This window comes from Ambystoma mexicanum, chromosome 7p (assembly GCF_040938575.1).
Source record: "Ambystoma mexicanum isolate Mex_15411 chromosome 7p, UKY_AmexF1_1, whole genome shotgun sequence".
Taxonomy (NCBI): Eukaryota; Metazoa; Chordata; class Amphibia; order Caudata; family Ambystomatidae; genus Ambystoma; species Ambystoma mexicanum.
This window is the reverse complement of record NC_090939.1, coordinates 212,530,700-212,544,231: the sequence shown is the minus strand read 5'-3', so window position 1 is coordinate 212,544,231 and position 13,532 is coordinate 212,530,700.

Here is a 13,532-nt window from a genome sequence, read left to right as displayed (position 1 = left end):
TAGTCCGATTATAGATGTTTGAGTAGCTTCTGCATCACCCTCCATCTCAAAGTATTGCTACCTCATCTTAAAGGGCTAGGTCAACAACCCCAGTTCAGAAGGCTGCGGCATCCCTGGGAGCAGGTGACAGCAGAGGCCCGTGCACCGCCGCAAAGTGGGGGGGACCTGTGGCAACCTTTCCAGTCTTCAGAGACAGAGGTCAAGGAGACTTGGAGATAGACGACAGGGGGTGCGAAGTGGGGACAGTGAGGCAGTGGCCTGGAACAGACTAGAATGGTAAGCATTCAGGCAGAGGGAACCTCCTGAGAGGTGGGACAAAGGTTCCTGTGCAGATCCAAGCTCAGTGAGGCTTCTGTCAGTGTGAGGAGCATGCCTGCAGATAAGGGCCAGGCTGGGGTGTGATCCAAGTTCCCCTCCCCTTTGCTCTGTATGGTGCAATTGAAGGCAGAGGGTGGGAAGAGCAACCACCCAGACACGAAGAGGAGGAGTGATTTTGGTGGCAGATGGACTAATGGATTTGAGGGTACGGTCTGGCAAATGGCATCTTTGTGACTTTTGTGTGTGTTATTGGGCACCCCATGGTCCCCAACAAGGTAAGACCTTTGAAGGCGTATTTTACAGCTGGTGCAGTGTTCAGCCTGCCTTGCACATTCAGTGAGTGTCTTTCCTCTTAACATGGTGGGTCTGGGTCAGGGAGGGAGCTTGGAGGCCATCAAATTTGACATCCACAGTGTACTCTCGGAGAGCAAAGATTTAAGGGCAGGGGTTCAATCATCGACAGCAGCACTTAAGGAGAGAGTGGAGAAGTTGGAGGACAGATTGGAGGCCCTGGAAAGCAACCATCTTTCAACTGAGATCCAGGAGACACAGATGGGCGTGTGGATTACGGAACTGAAACTCAGGGAAAAGAATCTCAGAAACAAGTTGGATGATGTGGAACATATGGAACCAAGGAATAATATCAGACCTTGGGGGCTTCCTCGGGCCGATGGAAAAATTAGGAGGGAGCTGGAGAGATGGGTGGGGGCTATGTTTATGGCCTTGCTGTACGTGGAGGAATTGTGAACCTTTGTGTTTGACAGAATACATTGGGGGAGCAGGATCTGGTGAGGGCCCACGATCGGAGGTAGTTAAATGTCACTACTTACAAGACAAGGAGGAGGTGTTACTTAAAGTAAGGGCAGTGTTTACCTTCACCTGGGAAGCGTCCTCAATATGGATGTACCAGGATCTGTTGAATTATACTCTGGATCAACGTTGTAAGTGTAAAGACTGGAGCAGTGCATCTGTACTTCTGCCCTCTATATGGCAGAGTAGAGGAACAGAACAAAAAACAAGGGGGGGTCCTGGGAGTCCCTCTGCTGAATATAAGTCCCAGTTACGAGAGACTCACCCAGAGTCTTTAGCTCACCATCTTTCACAGAGGAGAAATATCCAAAACATATCAGTCTTTATCCTGCCCTAGGGCAGTCCTGCAACGAAATGCTGGGCAATCCTCTTCTGAACAAGACTACCAACAGCAACCCCAGACACATGTTTCGGTCTGATTTGACCTAATCAGTAGGGCAGAGCAGTGCCTCTCTAACAATAGTGAGCAAGGGGTCCACATCTGGATTCCCCTAGTACCTTAGGGTGAGACCCAAAGTTACTTAAATATGCAAAACACAGGGGGTCCTGGGAGTCCCTCTGCCTAACATTTAGTCCTGGTTATGAGAGAGTTGTCCAGATTATTTAGCTCACTATCTTTCACAGAGGAGAAACATCCAAAACATATCAGTCTTTGTCCTGCCCTAGGGCAGTCCAGCACCAAAATGCTGGAGTAGAGGCACAGATTACCCCAGCCAAGGTGCTCTATATGGTAACTATGGACAAGCAACCAAGGCTTAAGCTGCCAGGAGGGGATGCAGGCTGGTTCTTAAGTACAATGAGTCCCCAAGCTCCCCACAAAGGAATGTCCATACACTTTGTTATGTGCTAACACAGTTCTTTATATAAAAATTAAGGTTCAGATATAGATACAATTCAATAACACACTTTGTACTCTGGTAATACTATGACAAATCTATACAATTATATGTGGTACCACACGTAGACTTTAGATTCCGTTAAAATTCCTCAACTGCTGGCAGTTATGTTAGAGCATACAAATCATTCAGTAAGGTGTATCAGCATAGACAATAAGGAAAGCAGGCAGGTTAAAGTTACACAATGGCAGAATGCTTTCTTTGGAGATAGATGCACAATTCTCAATGACGATCCCACCACCTGGGCAACCTGTAATAAAATAATTAACAATTCCAGTCCATAAATGCACAATAAGCCTTGCTTCTTGGTTAAAAAGTTCAACCACCCCAATGTACCTGAAGTGGAAGAGTTCCTTCAACGGTTATTCGACGGTATCCTTTGAGGATGGACCCCCTTTGAAGAAGGAGCCACTCGGCATTGAGATCCCTGAAGAAAAAGTGGAACACACGCAGTGATACAGCTGCTTCAACCTTTGTAGTGCTTTTCGACGATCAATCGTTTCCTCGATGGTGGAAGTCCTGGGAAGGTGAGGCGTGTGGTAGGCCTTGATGCAAAATGTTCTGTGCTGCAAAAAAGACTCTGTGGACTTGAAAGGCCTTTGACGGTGATAGATGTAGGTCCGGCAGCAGGCGTCGGATGTCAGGTTTCGTTGTTGGTGGTTCTCTGGCCTGTCGCCGCTTCAGCTGCAGCACATACCTCGCGATAGCTTCAGCGATCAGGACTCGACCATGGGCTGGACCTTGGATCTTCACTCCGTCCGCATCCACGGAACATCTTTGCCGGCTTCTGGTGGCCGAAAACCCACCGTTGGACTTTCCTTGGTCGCCGACGACCTACGCTTTCTCTGGCAGGATAAAGTGGTCAGTGGTGAAGGCAAGAGAGCTCTCTGTCAAACATACTAAGGCAAAGTGGAGTTTTCTCGGCTCTGGGTGTCAAGCAGCATGGCATCAAGGTGTCCCCACTTGTGAGCAACACCATTCAACTTGACTTCCAGAGGTCACGTAAATCTTCTGATCCCGGTTTGTTGGGGATTTTATTTCTATAAGGGTTTATTTTTCCATAATGGTTTGATCCACCATTTCATACCCTTGACCACTATTGTCTATGGCAATTGTTTATTTTTTTGTTCTTGTTATAAGCTTCTTCAGTATGGTTCTCTGCTGCTTGTGTGAATCCATTCACCATCACAGAAGTATGAAAAGGTATCTATATTGACAATGGGCAAGATCAGAAGTACTTGTTGCAATGTATTGATTAATTTAGTTAGTGGTTTAATTCTGTTTAAAATCAATATAAACAATGTTCTCTTCAGTAGAAAAGCGCTGTCGATTAGAGCTTGCAGGATTACTCTCCTGTGGTAACTGTACAGTGGAAAATGTTTGTAACATCATTTTTTTGGATTGCTTTACCGTGACTATGTTAACACTGGTAGATAGAGGATTGAGTTTGTTAGTAGGTGCACTTTTCTTTGTACATAATGTATTACTTGCCTTCTTTAATCATGTTTGATTTAGATTTGTTGAACAAGGTTAATAACTCTTTTACTTTAAGGATTTCTATACATTGTTTTAAAGATGGATTTACATTTATTCTTATCTTCTCTTGTTTTTCTTTCTTTTCTACAGAGTTGCTGTTTATTTGGCATTTTGTTGTGTCTGTTGGGAAAAGAGAAAGGTTGTATTGGGAAGTTGTGCAATGTATGATGCATGGGTGTGTGGGTGTGATTGTAGAGATGAATAGAGTACTGTTTGATTGTGAGGTGGTATATTAGGTGTGGTTGGAAAGGTTGTGGGAATACAAGTGTACAGAGATGTGATGGTGTTGAGTTAGTGAATTCGGCAGTTGTAGTGTGATGTAATCTGTATGGTGATTGTGCTGTTTTGAGGAACAGAGAGGGTGTGGCAATTGTGGTGTGTAGATGGGAATAGTAGGAGTTTGCATGGTGCAATATAATGAGCTACAGTGTCAGAAATGTTGGTTTGAAAAATGTATTCTAGGGTAATATATACAGTGGCATTGTGTTGCTACAATAACCTACATAAACCTTTGTGCCTTGAAACACTTGTGTGTAGGCACGTTATAAATGCCATATCATATCATATCCATTAATGTACTTACTTTGTGGGAAGTGAAGGGTATTCGTTTTTTGGTTCTTGATTGCAGTGATGTGTTTCTTTCCTGTAATTGTAAAAGAAAGTTAGTGGGCATATGTGGTAATGGTGAAGTGCTGCTAGGAAGGAAGGGTTATATTTGTAATGGAAGGTGGAGTGGTGGGGAAAAGTTAATGCAATTGGTGGATGGTTAAAAATTGTTCCATTTAGGAGCATTTATTTGAAATGTGTAATGTGCATATGGATTTGCAAAAGCTCTGTAACAATTTGTAAAAGTGAAGAAAAGGTGATGGAAACGATTTGCAGTACACTTTAAATGGCAGTTGGGGTGTATAAGGTTAATGTGTTAGGAGTATATGAATACATGCCAACATGATGCTTTATAATCGGTTGGTGTTTATGTAGTCATAGAGTTTTTGTTCGAATTATGGGACTTGTAATTCAACTTTTACCATTAGAAACGTTGGAGTACAAGTAACAGAATGTAGAGAAAAAAGGAGGACTGCATAAACAGCTGAAGACTAGATATGCATATTATATTAGATATATTAAACTGGCACACACTAGGTGCTAATTGAAAATGGTGTACACATCCATTTTTCGTGCTTTTGCTTTGTTTTAAGAAAAAGTGACACACTGCTGCTGGAAATGCAGATATGTATGTTTTTACTTTCTTAACAATGCTTCCAGAAACATATTTAGCAAAGCACAGCATTCCCTATGTTGATTTTGAATACATGTGACAGTTTCAAATTGTGAAGTTTAGTTGTGTTTATTCCTTTGCATTCTGGGACTTGCAGTTGCAATTATATAAAGGGCAAAGTGAATTGGAACTGACATAATGCAAAGGAAAAATAGAAAGACTTAAGAACTACCTATACATTGGAATGGGCAATGTTGGGATGTATGCATGTGCTGCCAAGATATTAAACTGTGAGACCCTAAGTGGCATTTAAAAATAGTGTACAGATTTATTTTATTTGGTATTCCCTTATTTTATGGAAAAGTGACAGCGCTGCTATACATGCAAATATACATTTTTTAACTTTCTGCAAAATGCTTGTAAAAAGAAACATTGTGAAATGCAGAGCATTGTAATTGTTTGCTGCTTCATGTGAACTGGTGATGAATGCTGCACTACATGGCATTTGCTAGAGTGGTATAAAAGACAATATGCTTATCGCAAAGCTTATTATAGGTTAAGTAGCAAGAACCCTGTAAATATATATATATATATATATATATATATATATATATATATATATATATATATATATATATATATATTTGTGAAAGAGTTCAAGAAAACATTTATTTTAAATATAAGCATACCTGTACTATATTTTCTAAAATGCAGATCTTGCTGAATGTGGAAATAGAAATCTTGGCCAGTTGCACAGTAGTTTTTGATGCAGACATCTTTTATTAACAGGAGATATGTACTCTGAGAGTTCAAGTGAACATATGAAGGGTTCAAGAGAGATGACAGGGTTAGGTGTAGAGTTTTTGGATGTGTTTGGTGGATTGCTGTGTGACTCTTTGAAAGAAGCCAATAAGGGAGTGTTAAGAACATGGAAGTGGAAAGGGTGGTAGGGCTGCCCTCTGCATGTGGGTCCGCAGACACTGCGGCAGTCCACGGATGGCACGTGGCACATCCAGGTCTTTTGTGGATGCCGAGCATGGAAAGGGGCTTGTGGGGAGTAGCCAATCAGGTTTGCTGGGTCTGGTGTACAGAAAGAGAGGGTAGTAGGAGTTTTGTTTGCATGAGTTGTGGGAGTAGTGATAAATGCTGTGGTTAGAAAAGGCAGAGTGTGTGGATAGTGGGAGACTGGTTTAATTCAGTCATTTAAGGTATATGCTCATAACCAGGGCATCCCTGTAAATATTGGATTTGCAGGAGTGGATGTTTCCTGGCATGAGGATTGTGGTTCAAACTGAGCAAGGTTGTTTTCATTTTGTGAGAATATGACTCACTTCAAATATCCAGATATTGTGATTGTCCATTGTGGAGGGGACAGTTTTGGGTGTGTGACTCCAGTGTCTTTGCAAGCTGCGCTGAAGGATTTCTTTCTTAAAAGCCTAATGCAACTGTTTTCTGCTGCTCAGATTTTTTGGGGGGGAAATAAATCAGACACATTTGGAGATGTCCAACTCACTTTTCCTTCCTCAAATTGAAAAATCAAGACAGATTATAAATAAAGGTGTATCTGCTTTTTTGTATGCTTCAGGAATGTCATCTTTGAAGAATGATAATATCAATTCTCAGGGTGTGAATTTGGTTTATCCAAATGGAATTCACTTCACAGATGTTGTAAATGCAATTTTCCTGTGTAATGAAAGGAATGCATTGAAGAGGTTCTAGTAAGAAAAAAAAACATAAAAGCAAAAAAAATAAGTGTTTGTATACAACCCCCCAAAAAAAGGTTCTTATCAGAGCCAACACTAAAGATTAAATAACTTATATTGTGTTTAATTTCCCTACCCGCCCTGTTCATTTGGACGACATGACCACAGATATCGCAGTATCTGTATCCGTGTATCGCAGTATGTGTATCCGTGGATGGCACATGGCAAATACGGGTCTTTTGGTGCTGCCTGGCATGGAGAGGGGACTGCAGATGCCGCAGGCAGTTGTGGTGTACATGGGCATTGGGGGATCAGCCAATCAGGTTTCCTGCATTAGTAGGAGTTGTGAGAAGATTGAAAATGGTCATGGCAATATCTTTAAGCAGGCAGAGTGTTTGGATTTTGGGGAACTCTTGGGTCCACTGGGTAAAGGTCTATGCTGAGCATTCTGGAATTGCAACACATTTTGGATTTCCTAAATTGTAAGTTTTCTGGTACAGAGTGCGTGGCATGAAGTGGATGAACTTGCTCCCATTTTGTACAAATATGGTTCAATTGAAGCATCCAGACATTATTATTATCCATTATGGTGGGAAAAGGTTGGGGAACGTGACTGGAATCTCATTGCAGTTTGCAATGACAGAGACATTGGGAAAGTTAAAGGAAATGTTCCCCAATTCCAAAATAATGTTTTCTCCTATTAGCCAGAGACATATGTGGATGTGTTCTAGTTCATTTGGTCCACAAACGGAAAAAGAGAGGTGCAACGTCAAAAAAGCTGTGTGTGCTTTTGTGCGCGATTTTGGCATGACATCATTCCTTCATGAGAACATTAAATTTGTGCTTTGAAAGTGAGAAGAAATAATGACCATCAGTGAAATGTTTTCTTTCTTCAGTTTGTAAAAGCAACATTTAAAACAATTGATAAAAGCCAAAAGATGGAAAAAATAGTTCTTTAAGAGCCACCTTTTTTGAGCGGAAATCAATTGCAATGATCGCAATTCATTGCACGCCCAGAATTTTGTACATGTCCGTGGACTACCGCGCTGTCCGCAGACTATGCATGCAGCACAGAGGCCTGTGATTTTTGTTTTCTCACTTCTATTTTTTAACTGTGAAAGGTGGATCCTAAAGAAATCTTTTTTTATTTTTTCAATTTTGTACTTTTTTGACATTTTTCTCAGGAGAGGCAATGTAGGGGAGGGAAGAGTGGAAGGGGCACCAACCACGGGGACGAAGGGGCAGGTGGAAAGAGGAAGATGTTGGGTGGTTCTTAATCAGGTAGGTGGCAGTGTTTCTCATGCTCTTTGACTGCAGCCTCGAAAGCACTCTGAGACACACCCTCCTACAGATCGGTGCTTCACAGTACATGTATACCGCTGTGCCCCTTAAAGGGTAAGGGTCAACAGCATTTTGTATGGCCTGCGAAGCTGCCGCTCATATCCTCAGACCCAAAGGAGTATCCTTTTTGGTGACAGGAGCAGATGAAGATGATGGGGTGGAGAAAGTCAACCTGCTCTTAACTGAGAAAGGTATTGCCTTTCTTAGAGCACTCTGGTAGGCCGATTTGGTGTGGCACCTCATGGAAGTAGTCTTGTAAGAATACCGGGACTGAGTACAACTTTGCACTTAGTGCATGAAACCTTTCTTGCATGTGCCTTTGGGACATTTCCAACGGTGGTGAAACATTTCCACATCCAGGACTCACTCCCAGTACTGGTGATAGGGCCTTTCTCTGCTTCATCCTCTTCTTCTTCTTGATCCGAAGCACCTGTCCCCTTCTTGAGGCCGTCCAGGTTGTTGAAGTGGTGGTGGTTGTGGTGGGGGTCCTTTTGAAGCAAAAATTGCCATAGGAGATGCCATTGCAGCAGGTTTTCACAGATTTGCAAAGCAGGTTTTCTCTAGATGCTCTCTGCTGGACAGCCAAATTGAGAATAAGAAAAGTAATGAGTGGGCCACTTTAAAAGAACCGTCTTAATACAGTTGTGCTGTTCGGGGACTACCAAGTCGAAAATAACCTTTGGAAAGTTGTAAAAAAGCTGCCAGATCATTATACAACGAGCCTGTAAGCTGTGCAAGGGCAACGTTTCTGCTTGAAACACCTTAAATTGGCTGCAAAATCACTTTTAAACTGTCAACGGTCTAAGACACCATCAACGGACAGCACTGTCACGCCGTATGGGCACAGTCACATGATGATATCCCCGGATGTCCATGCACCTGACATATGTCCCTGGACACCGTGCAGTCCGGAAATGGTCGTAGAACGAGTGAGGTGTCCATGTACTAATTAAAAATGGGTCACATGAAAATGGACATGTCCGGATATCGTGCCTGTCCGGGGACATCTACATTTTGAGTGCAAACATCCCGGACAGTCGCATGGTCCACAGAATCATAATGAGACTTTTTAAAAAACAAGGGAATACCACACAACAATAAAGAAAACATTGTAGTACAATACATATATTTGTTTGAGAAAGGGGTGGGGTATCGGAATGTGAAACATAAATGGGAGAATTAGACATTTGTATAGAATAACAATGAGGGGAGGAAGGGACTGAGGTTACATAAAATCATCTTTGAATAAAAGGTTCAGAATAGAATGGGGATGACTGTTGGGGACAAGGGGTACAGGTTCAAGTGGGACAGTGAAAAGGAACATTTCTAATCACATGGTTTTTGACGTATTGTACATGTTTTGACATCATTAGCTAGTTCTTGATTTGAGTATTTACATTTGGGGATACGACTTCTCTTTCTGATTCAATGATTAAACTGGGGCGTGCTTTCGTCATGAACACTATGTACTCTAAGAGAAAGAGAAATAATTATTTTAGTACGGTGTGTACAAAGTACATTATTTGTTGACATTAAAATATGTATTGCATACCATTAGATATGTTATCATCACTCATTTCATCTCTTGAGAAGTTCTCTTTCAACCATTCTAATGTGCTTGCCATTTCTGTGAGAGAAAAAAGTGCTTATGTCTTATAACAGGTCTATGTAATGAAAGCTAATAAAAGAGAAATACATACAATACACTTACTGTTTAGTGAGAATATCTTGTCCAGTAAGCACCTTCTGTTTTTTAATCTGTATCCAGAGTTGTACTGAGGAGATTATATGAAGTTTACAGTTATGGTTTGTGATTGATGCATTTGATTGCAATGTGTCTTACATAAAGAAATGTAGTATTTTTAAACATGAGTATTTGTACAAAAAGGTATGCTTGTATGTTGTAAACATTAGTTGTGATTTTAGCTACATCTGTTTGTTTGGTTGATGGGTATATTTTTTTTGGTCTCCCCTATGATTTTGAGCCTTGCAAATGCTGCCTGAAGCCCGCGGACTACTGCCCTGTCCGCAGACTCCATATGTGCCACATGGGGGGGGGTGGGAGTACAATATAAGGGACTTGTAGCAAAGGAAAGGTACACTAGCAGAAACCTATGAAATTCAGTGACAAAACTTTGCTAAGGGAACGTTATGGTTAAGTTGCACTAACAAAAACCCACGAAATTCAGTGAAAATCTTTGTGAAAGGGACATTATGGTTAAGTTGCACTAATAAAAAGCTATCAAATTCAATTAAAAAATGTTATCAAAGGGACATTATGGTTACAAGTAACACCTAAAACTTTAGATATTCACCTGTTATGGTAAGCCAAGCAACCATAACTCGCGCCACCACTGTGCACTGCTAAGACTAACACCCAGGACATCAAAGATGCTTAGAATACCATAACTTGCAAATTTCAGGGGTTTTTCGATTTTACCTGTAACCATAATAACCTGTCAGCATACTTTCTCCACTGGTTTTGATAGGTTATTATTAGTGGGATTGGGGTGGATGGGTTGGTGTGGTTAGAGAGTGTGGGGGTATGGTGGGTAAACAGGGGTGGTAAGGGGGTAGAGTGGATGATGATTTTTGAGAGAGAGGGGTGGGGTGCATTGCTGAGGTTAAATAGAGGGGGTAGGGCAGGTGAGTAGGGGAATGTAGAGGAGGATAGTGTGGGTGAGGGTAGAGAAGGAGGGGGTGGTGTTGGCATAGAGAGAGTGAGGTTATTGTAGGTGGGTGGGGCTAGAGAGAGTGGGGGTAGAGTGGGTGAGGGTAGAGAGAGTAGAAAGCCAGTGCTGCTGTTAGTAGAGATAGTGTGGTAGTATGGGTGTTTAGTGAATGTGGGTATGGTGGGTGGGTGAGGGTAGAGAAAGCAGGGGTAGGGTGGATAGTGGCATGGTGGTAGGGTGGCGGTAGAGATTGGGGATAGGGTGTCTGGGGTAGAGCGATTGGGGTAGAGTGGGTGGGTTTGAGTCGAGATAGTGGTTATAGGGTGGAGGTGTGCTTATTGGGGCAGTTAACAGGAAGAACAAAGCAGCCTCAGGAGGACTCATCAAACATTGCCCAAAATAGCCCAAACAAAACCCAACCAACGCACGCAATGAGAGTGGGGTAGAGAGAGTGGCAGTATGGTGGGTGGTTGGGGGGAGAATTGCTGCTTCTGGAGGGCTAAAGAACATATCTACCATCAAAAGTAGCACAAAATAGCACAGAAACCCACACAGCTTGTTATTTCCTGCACAAATGAGGCTTTAGTAGCCCGATTGGTTGCAAAATATCCAAATTATGCAGGGAAAGAGCCCAACATAGCCCAATATTGTAGCCTTGATACAAAAAGAAAATAGTAACTTTACAAATGAACAAGCAGCTGGAAAATGGAAAACCCGCCACTCAACTGGCTTCTTACAAAAAGAAGGATTGGAGCAAATGAACTCCTCATTGGGTAGTACGGCAGAAGAATTCCGAAAAATAAACTTTAGTCATTTGGAATTATCATGCCTTGGCACTGCTGGTTGCTATATCAGCAGGATATGCTCAGTTCAGGCCCCCTCCCCTTCCCTCAGTCTATTTGCCTATTTTGTTACAATGGTTCTGGTATGTATTTGGTACAAGCACCACACACATTTGCCAAAACCAAAAGAGTGCTGAGAACATGTCAAGAAATCAAATACATAGCTCTGGCCAAACCACAAAGGGAGGACAGCTTAAAAAACAACCTTATTGACACATATGAACCAAACAAAGATTTCACTTTGGAACAAATGTGTATGATATTTCTGGGTCCCAAACATATAAGAAAAATATATCTGTACATGAGGCAGCTAGAAGATACAGCATTCCGAATTGTGAAGGTTGTTTAATCAAGATTTCTGAAGCTAGTTTGATTAACCATTTCAAAATACATTGCCAAACTGCAGACAAAAACATTTATTGGATGGTTATTTGCAGTTGGTCAAACCTTAGCAATCTGAAGAAGAGTTGAAAGAAGAGTACAGCACTTTCCAACCATCTTTAAAAGCAGCCGAAATGATCGTCAAGTGTGAAAGTGTTGACGAGGAGAGGTAATTACTGAAGGGCGCATTGGTCAGCACTCACCCTGGAAAACTTGTAATACAAGATAGCTGCATACTCCAGCACAAATCAATACTAGGGACTCAGTAAGTTGGCAAAGGGAAGTCCGTTTAATGATACATACATCAGCTTATGGAAATCAGCAGCATCGCGAACACCTGTCTCGCCCCGACTTCCTCAAACTTCAGTACAACAGCCTCTTTTATGGGCAAACTTTGTCCTCAATGACGTACACTTCTATAAAAAATCATCATGCAATATAATTGGTTGGGATAGGTAATTTAAGTATAGGTGTTATATCTGTATATGAAAATAAGGCATATGGATTGGATAACTCTTATTGGGTGGGCGTCTATGCCCATCCCTCTACACCACACGTGATTGACGTCACTACAAGTACAACGTCTCATTGGTTACAATGTCTATGGGACCCTAAATTACATGGTCCCTTGTGATTATGCGAGTTACACCCCTAAACATAAATCTCCACTTTTAATTAGCAGCATGCAGAATAGACACCCTGGTGTCTGGTGTCCCAAGATTCACCCTGCCTCCCTTCCATTAATCAGTGGTTCAGGGCTGTGTGTCAATTAGTTGGCTGGGTATGGCCTCGGATCTGTAGTCTCTTATCAGGAAAAGTTATGGCACCCTCTGGTTCTGGATGACATCAGGCGGTGGTACATCTTCGCGCCTGTCTGGTCATGTGTTGGTCCACCGTGAATCTGCTTCAGTTTCCAACCTTTTGTGCATTTAATTCTGTATGCGCTTGGCCACCTGCATAGGCCTCTCTTATCTTGACCTTCACGGGTGGCCTTGTGAGCTCATTCTCACCTCCCCTTCTCTGGTTGACCTCGCTTTCCCCGGCATGAGCCATCCTTTGTTAAGTTTCGATCCCGCTCTTTTCCTCTGCTTGAGCCTGAATATGAAACTTGGCCAATCAGGAGAGTTGCACGTGTACATTGTGCTGTATTGTAGATGTGTACAGTCAGCGCTTGCCGCTCTAACTTCTACTAAGCATTGCAAGCAGACTCGATTACTTAGCATCTTGCGTTTCAAGCTTATTTACAAACGTTCAATAAGGCGGTTGCTTCCATCTTGTCTCATGGCACCATTCTTGTACGTTTTTCACAGTGTCTTTCCCCTTCGTCCATTACAATTATCCTCGCAGTTGTCGGTACTGGCATGCATAGCTTTCAGTAGCCACTTCTGGTCGTTCTCAGGGCTGCCCCGGCCCTTAGTCTATTTCCATTGGCCTTCCATTAAGGCCTTCGGGGTTTCCTCGTGGACAGTCTGTAAATACTCGTCGTTTCGTACCAATGGCAGGTACAGTTGTCTGATTGGGTACCGTGCTGCCCAGGGTTGCCTGGTTATGGGCATTTCAACATTTATTGATCCTCTAATGTACACAGGGCAGAGGCCCATTGCAGCCCTTTGTTGGCTCAGCTGCTCCTCGTACGTCACATACCTTGGCGAGTACCTTACTGGCAACTCGCAATGGGGGGCAGGGGTGCAGGTCAGTTCTGGGACCTCCTCTACAAAAGGTTTAATTGTTACACAAACATTAGAAGATAAAGTTCAAAAAGAAGAAAATATAGCTGCCAAATTATTGATATTGATATTGATATTTTATTTCTA